The 6,442-nt window shown below is 33.7% G+C and overlaps 1 long non-coding RNA gene across 1 annotated transcript; it reads left to right on the top strand.

The window, feature by feature from the left end:
- Positions 1-2,845: 2,845 nt before the first annotated feature.
- LOC138403103 (uncharacterized) lies at positions 2,846-4,339 on the top strand. Its single transcript, XR_011237392.1, has 2 exons — positions 2,846-3,399; positions 3,434-4,339. It is a non-coding gene; the product is annotated as an uncharacterized lncRNA (long non-coding RNA).
- The last annotated feature ends 2,103 nt before the right edge of the window (positions 4,340-6,442 follow it).

The raw sequence follows: 6,442 nt of genomic DNA, 5'->3' as shown, positions 1-6,442 counted from the left end.
TGGAGGAGGCTTTTACCCGAAGGGGGTCCATACAAAAACTTTAATTTTACATTATAATATAATTAGACCTACTTATGTAAATAATTTGTAATACTAACATACTAACCCTAATTTTATTTTATAATATTAACTAACTACTAATCATAATTTTTTTAAGTACTTACTCACCGTAACTTTATGTTGTGGCGGTTGCCACAATAGAAACTAGATGGCGCTGTTCAATCGATGACATAGTCCCGAACAAATGTACCGCCGATAGTACTCGCACTAACAGAGTGTTCTGCAATCTGGTGTATATATAGAAGTTTCAAGATACAACCGTCGGCCCAGCTGGCGCTACCGAGCACAACAAACCGCTCGGTGGGAGATCTCCCCTTTGGTACGGTCGAGCCTGCACACCGCTCCCGTACAATGTCAAAAACTTTGTATGGAATTAAATAAAGCTTTATTATTATTATATTGTAAAAATAGAAGTGGCCATAATTTTGCTAAAATAGGTATAGTCTTGACCTAAACGTATAGGTACCATTCGACAAAACAAAGCTCCTGCATAGCAATAATTCAAAGTAATTGCGCAAAACAATCGCGCAATAAATAAAAAAACCCATTCCCATGTCAATTGGGTGCGTCGTGTCCAATTTAGACGGGCCGTCAATAAATAAAAATTAATTGCGAATTACTCATTCGATGGCCGCAGTTGAAACGTCGAATTATTACTTTTGCGCTTGTGTGTGTACGCGATAGATCAAAGGTTTCTAAACAATTATGAAATTCAAATCTAAACGTCGATACGTTGTATACCAGCTGAATGAAAATTTATGTGTTATAAGTACCGCAAATTGCTAATGCGCGTGGCCGCCATTTTAGTGACGTCAGCACTAGACTGAAGTTTCAAGCTGATGGTATATTTTTATTTCGGCTGACGTCAAAATGACTTCATTTCGATGTTAATGAGACATGGTTCCAGCGCAATAGCAATTTGCAGGACAAAAACATAATAATAATAATAATAAGCAAGTTTTTTTTCTGTTATTCTATCGATAGTTGTTTCTATTACTTTATATTTCTGTTGTTTATTTTATTTTTTGTTGTTCCTGTTATTTTATTTTCTGTTTTCGTTAGTTTATTTATAATATTTTTTGTTGTTTCTGTTATTTTATTGTTTGTTGTTTTTTAGGGTTGCGTACCTCAAAAGGAAAAACGGAACCCTTATAGGATCACTTTGTTGTCTGTCTGTCTGTCTGTCTGTCTGTCTGTCTGTCCGTCTGTCTGTCAAGAAACCTACAGGGTACTTCCCGTTGACCTAGAATCATGAAATTTGGCAGGTAGGTAGATCTTATAGCTGACATTCGGGGAAAAATCTGAAAACCGTGAATTTAGGGTTAGATCACACAAAAAAAATTAAACTGTGTTCATGAATTAATGACTAGTATTTTTAATTTTCTAAGTAAGATTCTGATTCGCACTTGGCCGGTTTTTTTTAAATACAGAGCAAATAAGGTGGGTCACCTAGTTTACTTCCACCGTCTACGTGCCCATGCATGTACCTACCGTCAACTAATACACACAGACAAAATTAAAACACACAGCTTCTAAAAAAAATCTATTCCAGCTTAATTAAGTTAATCATGTGACCCTCACATTTCAAAGGCCTATGACTCAATACTATTTATTTTATTTTATTTATTTATTTATTTTATATCTAATTAGAACGGCAGTGCCACTTACACTAACTAGATGATTAATAATAAATTTAAATACAAATAAAGGTACAAGAAAAAAGACATAAAATACAAAACGATAAAAGATCAAAGGATTTTGAATATGTACGCTGAGAACATTGAATGACATATTCACTGTTCTCAGCCATATGACTATATGGCCAGCATAATTATATATGGCATACCCACACCAGTTGCATCTATCCAAATATATGTATAATAGGTAGGTACCTACTGTTACCAGTAGCGGAGATTGACGGATCAATCGCCTCAGACCGACAGTTTGACGTCTTAATCGAAATACCGTTGGTATTGCATGACGTGGAAATTGTTTCATTGAATAGTTCATGGCGTTTATGTCGAGATGATGATATGGCGTTACATTGGGGCCGATTCTCTAGGCGGTTTTCTAATTTTAAAATGTCTAATATTAGACTTAGAAAGGTGTGTTATTCTGAAAACCCACTTAAATGACAGGTCTAACCTAAAATTGAATTTGACAGCACTAAACTATTCAATTTAGATTTTAAAGAGCAAAAGTTATTCTGTTGCACGAACTAAATGCCTAAATTAAGAAACGTCAACCTAAAATTTTCTAAAATTAGAGTGGACCTCGCGAGGTGCCCACTAAATTTAAAGAGTCTGCTTAAATGGCAAAATGGACGTGTTTTGAAAGAAATATTTTTATTTGAGTTTAGAATTGTTATATTTAAGATAAAAAAAGTGTCTTTTAAGTGTTTTAATTTAATTTAAACTTTATAAAATGGAAATATACGTGGTTTCTCTGGCTCGTCGTTAATTCGCAAAAAATAATTAGGTTGGTTATCTACTTTGTTGTCTAAGAGTATCAGACACCTCCACAGACATCCTGGCGGCTTCAGCAAGGCAAACCTAAGATCCTTAAGTCTCCTTATTTCTTAACTAGCAAGTGGCAGTTGTTCGAAAATCCTGTGGGACTAGGATACTTTTCTGTAGGTACTTAGCTTACCTACCTACCTAATAAAAGTAGCCTATAAGTATATCCTTCACTAGTATGTGTCCTTGTGAAAAATCTCTGTGCCCAACTAGGTTAGATGCATAAAGGAACATACCCAGAGACAAAAACTTGCATAGGCAGCTACCTAAATATTAGTGTTAACAAAATCTTTGCTAATTAGGTATGCCAAGGTAAAACTTGATGCCTTGTTATCATTATCAATGAGATTAATTCCTACTACCTACTACTTATTGCTAAACATATCAAAAATAAAGCAGAATAAGTGTGGTGGTAGAGTAGGTACTTATAATAAAGTTTAAGTTCTAAAATCTTAATGAGTTCACCTAAAGGTTTATTTATAGGCTAAATTAACAGATTTTACATTTAGTTATGTCTTATACTTACATACCCCTAGTATTGAACTAAGTACTTGAGTAGTACCCAGTTACTTCTTTATTTTCAACTCAGTAGATACCTGCTTGAAAGACTACCTATTACATGCATAAGTAGGTACTTATACTAGCTACAGTACAGTATAGATAACTACAACTAACTGACATAGCCTGGGTTCACTTTAATCATCTGATAAGTTTTAGTTGAGAAGTACCTAGTAGATACATCTTGTAATTCCTAAACATATCATGATAGGATCTTGTTGAGTTATATAGGTATACCCATACCCATATGGGTATACCTATATAGGTATACCCATATGGGTATGGGTATACCTATATAGGTATACCCATACCCATATGGGTATCACATTTCAGGTTAACTAGCTGACCTGCCTGAGTTGTACCTGCCCCAGCTTTGTTCGGGTGGAATAAGTACCTATGTAAGTATCTGAAAATTATGTCGTAGTGGTCTATATAGGTACTTAAAGTAAACGTTCCTTACATGCAAATTCTCAAGTTTTTAAACTCAGCAGCTTAATAAATTACTAGACTCAGGAGTCAGCAGCTTATATGCTGATGTCAGTCAGTCAGTTTATATTTTTACATTTACATAATATGTACAGAAGAGAGAGAGAAAAGCTAGGACTTCTCCATAACATCCTCAAAAATGTGTGAAGTCTGCCAATCCGCACTTGGTCAGTGTGGTAGATTATGGCCAAAACACCTTATTCGGAGAGGTGACCCGTGCTCAGTAGTAGTGACCCGGCGATGGATTGATAATGATGATGATGATGATGATGTACTGACCTAGCTACCTGCCTTTAGGTCACAAGAAGTATATAGGGTACTTCTAGTACCTAAAGTGATCCTATAATGGTTCCTTTTGAGGTATGGAACCCATAGTTAGAAGAGAAATAACGTCAAAAAATAATTTGATTTCTTTTATCTTTTCTAGATCTATTTTATTGAAAACGGACTAAAGTTTTCTACACATTCCTATAATTCTACAAATTAATACAGAAATCTATAGACTCAACCTTTATTTAGTTTGAAATCTATAGATCTCTGACTTTGCATAGACTTAAGATACTGATAAAAGAGACAGAGTTATATCATTGGCATAAATCTGTCTCGTTTTAACTGAAACTTACGTCAGAGCAAAGTCAAAGTATGCTCTCTATACATATCTGTGCTTAAAGTATTATGTTTTAACTATGTCTAGTCTGAGCTAATTCAAAGTATAAGTACTCTATAGATTTTAGCCAAAGAATATGCAAACCTCAAAAAATGATTTTATAATTGTTATGGTGAAGACTGCATTGAAATTGATATAAATAGGGACTGAAAACTAATTTTGAACTATTTATACCTATAGATTATAAATTTCATTTTTCAGGTAGTACTAGTACAACTAAGTCATACTACAGCTGCTCAGTATGATGAAGGCAAGAATTTCCTAACAAAAGCAAGAAAACTTCAATCAGATACTTAATTAACAATTACTTTTATTAAATAAAATAATAAAATATATACATATGTTTCATTCTGTACTGTACATAATTAATATTTATTTCAATAACATTTAAATAAAAATTAAGTTTAGGAAACAACTGTTCATTTTTGGTAGATGAGTGACGGAACATCTTTTTAACTCGCAGACTCCATATACTTGGTTTCATGAAATGGGCTGAAATAAAAATTATCAACGTTGAAAGTTTGTTATGATGATGTGTTGAAAGGTGTACCTAATGTATCCTACACTTCAATTTTTTGCTATGCATACTAGCTGTTTACTATGCAATTAAGCATCACTTTCTTTAACGGTGAACCAAACCATTGTGAGGAAACCTAAATGCCTGAGAGTTCTCCATAGTGTTCTCAAAGGTGTGTGAAATCTGTCAATGTGCACTCGGCCAGAGTGGTGGACAATGGCCAAACTCTTCCCGTTTTGAGAGGAGTCCCCTGCTCAGTAGTCAGCCGGCAATGAGTTGATCGTGTGATGATACTAACTGTTGCCTGTAATTATTATTTTTATGTAGGTATGCTACACTTCCATTTTTTGCTATATTATAATATGTACTAGCTGTTTAATAAGCAATTAAGTATCACTTTCTTTAACCGTGAAGGAAAACATTGTGAGGAAACCTACATGCCTGAGAGTTCTCCATAGTGTTCTCAAAGGTGTGTGAAGTCTGTCAATCTGCACTTGGACAGAGTGGTGGACTATGGCCAAACTACATTTTGAGAGGTGAGCTGGCAATGAGTTGATCATTATGATGATACCAGCTGTTACCTGTTATTATTATTATTATACACGTAGGTATATACATTCAATCTTGATCTTGTAGGTACTTTCATGCCTTAAATCACATTACCGCCTTAGTTTGTTGAATTCATAGCAGAATTCATGGATACCTCGTTCCACGTCCTTGCACGCCAGATTTGTAAGTATACCGCCAAGTTTCAGAACTTCCTCGCTGTATATTCCTTTACCTGTATATTCAATGTACTCTGTGGCAGTCAGTTATTTAGGATGATTGCTTTTCATCTGTTTGCATTGATTTCCTAGCAAGAGTTTGACAATTAGGTACCTCGGTGATTTCAAGGTAAGGTAGGTAGGTAAGATTCCAAGCAAAATTCTTTGCTTTTATCTATTTTATGCACATAACCACTATTTTCACAAAGTTTTGTAACAAAAACTAAGATTCTTTAACCACAAAACATAAAGAAATTAGGTTAGAAATTATATTTGCAACAAAAATAATAGATCTGTTTTTTTAACTAGTTTTACGGCTCTGGGTTCTAGCACTTTTGATCAAAGACTTAAGCCTACTTCACACGATAAAATGAACAAAACTTCAATTTTCGACACTTTTATTGTGATTCGACCTAAATAAATCAAGTAAAGTTATTATTTTTGTATTTCAAGTAACATCGTTCGATATTTTTCGCAAAAAATAGTTTTAAGATTAAAGGGGAAAATCAAACACAAATTTAGTGCAGTTCTTGTTATCTTAAATAGCAACACTTACTATTCAATTGAAACGTCATTTTAGACGGCCATTTAGGATGTTTAAATTTAGTTGAAGCAAAAAAGCGAATGCAGTTTAGAAATAGAAATCCTAAAATTAAAGAATCTAAAATTTAGTTTAGGTTTAGGTTAGAGTACAACAGAATTAGCGCCAATGTAATATTTATTTATTTTATTTATTAGGAACACACACAATACATTAATTTAACACAAACTACGACACTTATAGACAAACACAGGCTGATAAATGTATCTATAAAATGTGTACACAGCATTTGCAAAATATCTAGACAAATAAAAAGAACTTAACTAACTACAG

Source organism: Maniola hyperantus, chromosome 12 (genome assembly GCF_902806685.2).
Source record: "Maniola hyperantus chromosome 12, iAphHyp1.2, whole genome shotgun sequence".
Taxonomy (NCBI): Eukaryota; Metazoa; Arthropoda; class Insecta; order Lepidoptera; family Nymphalidae; genus Maniola; species Maniola hyperantus.
The sequence above is the reverse complement of the archived record's forward strand: the minus strand, read 5'-3'. Positions and strand labels throughout refer to the sequence as shown.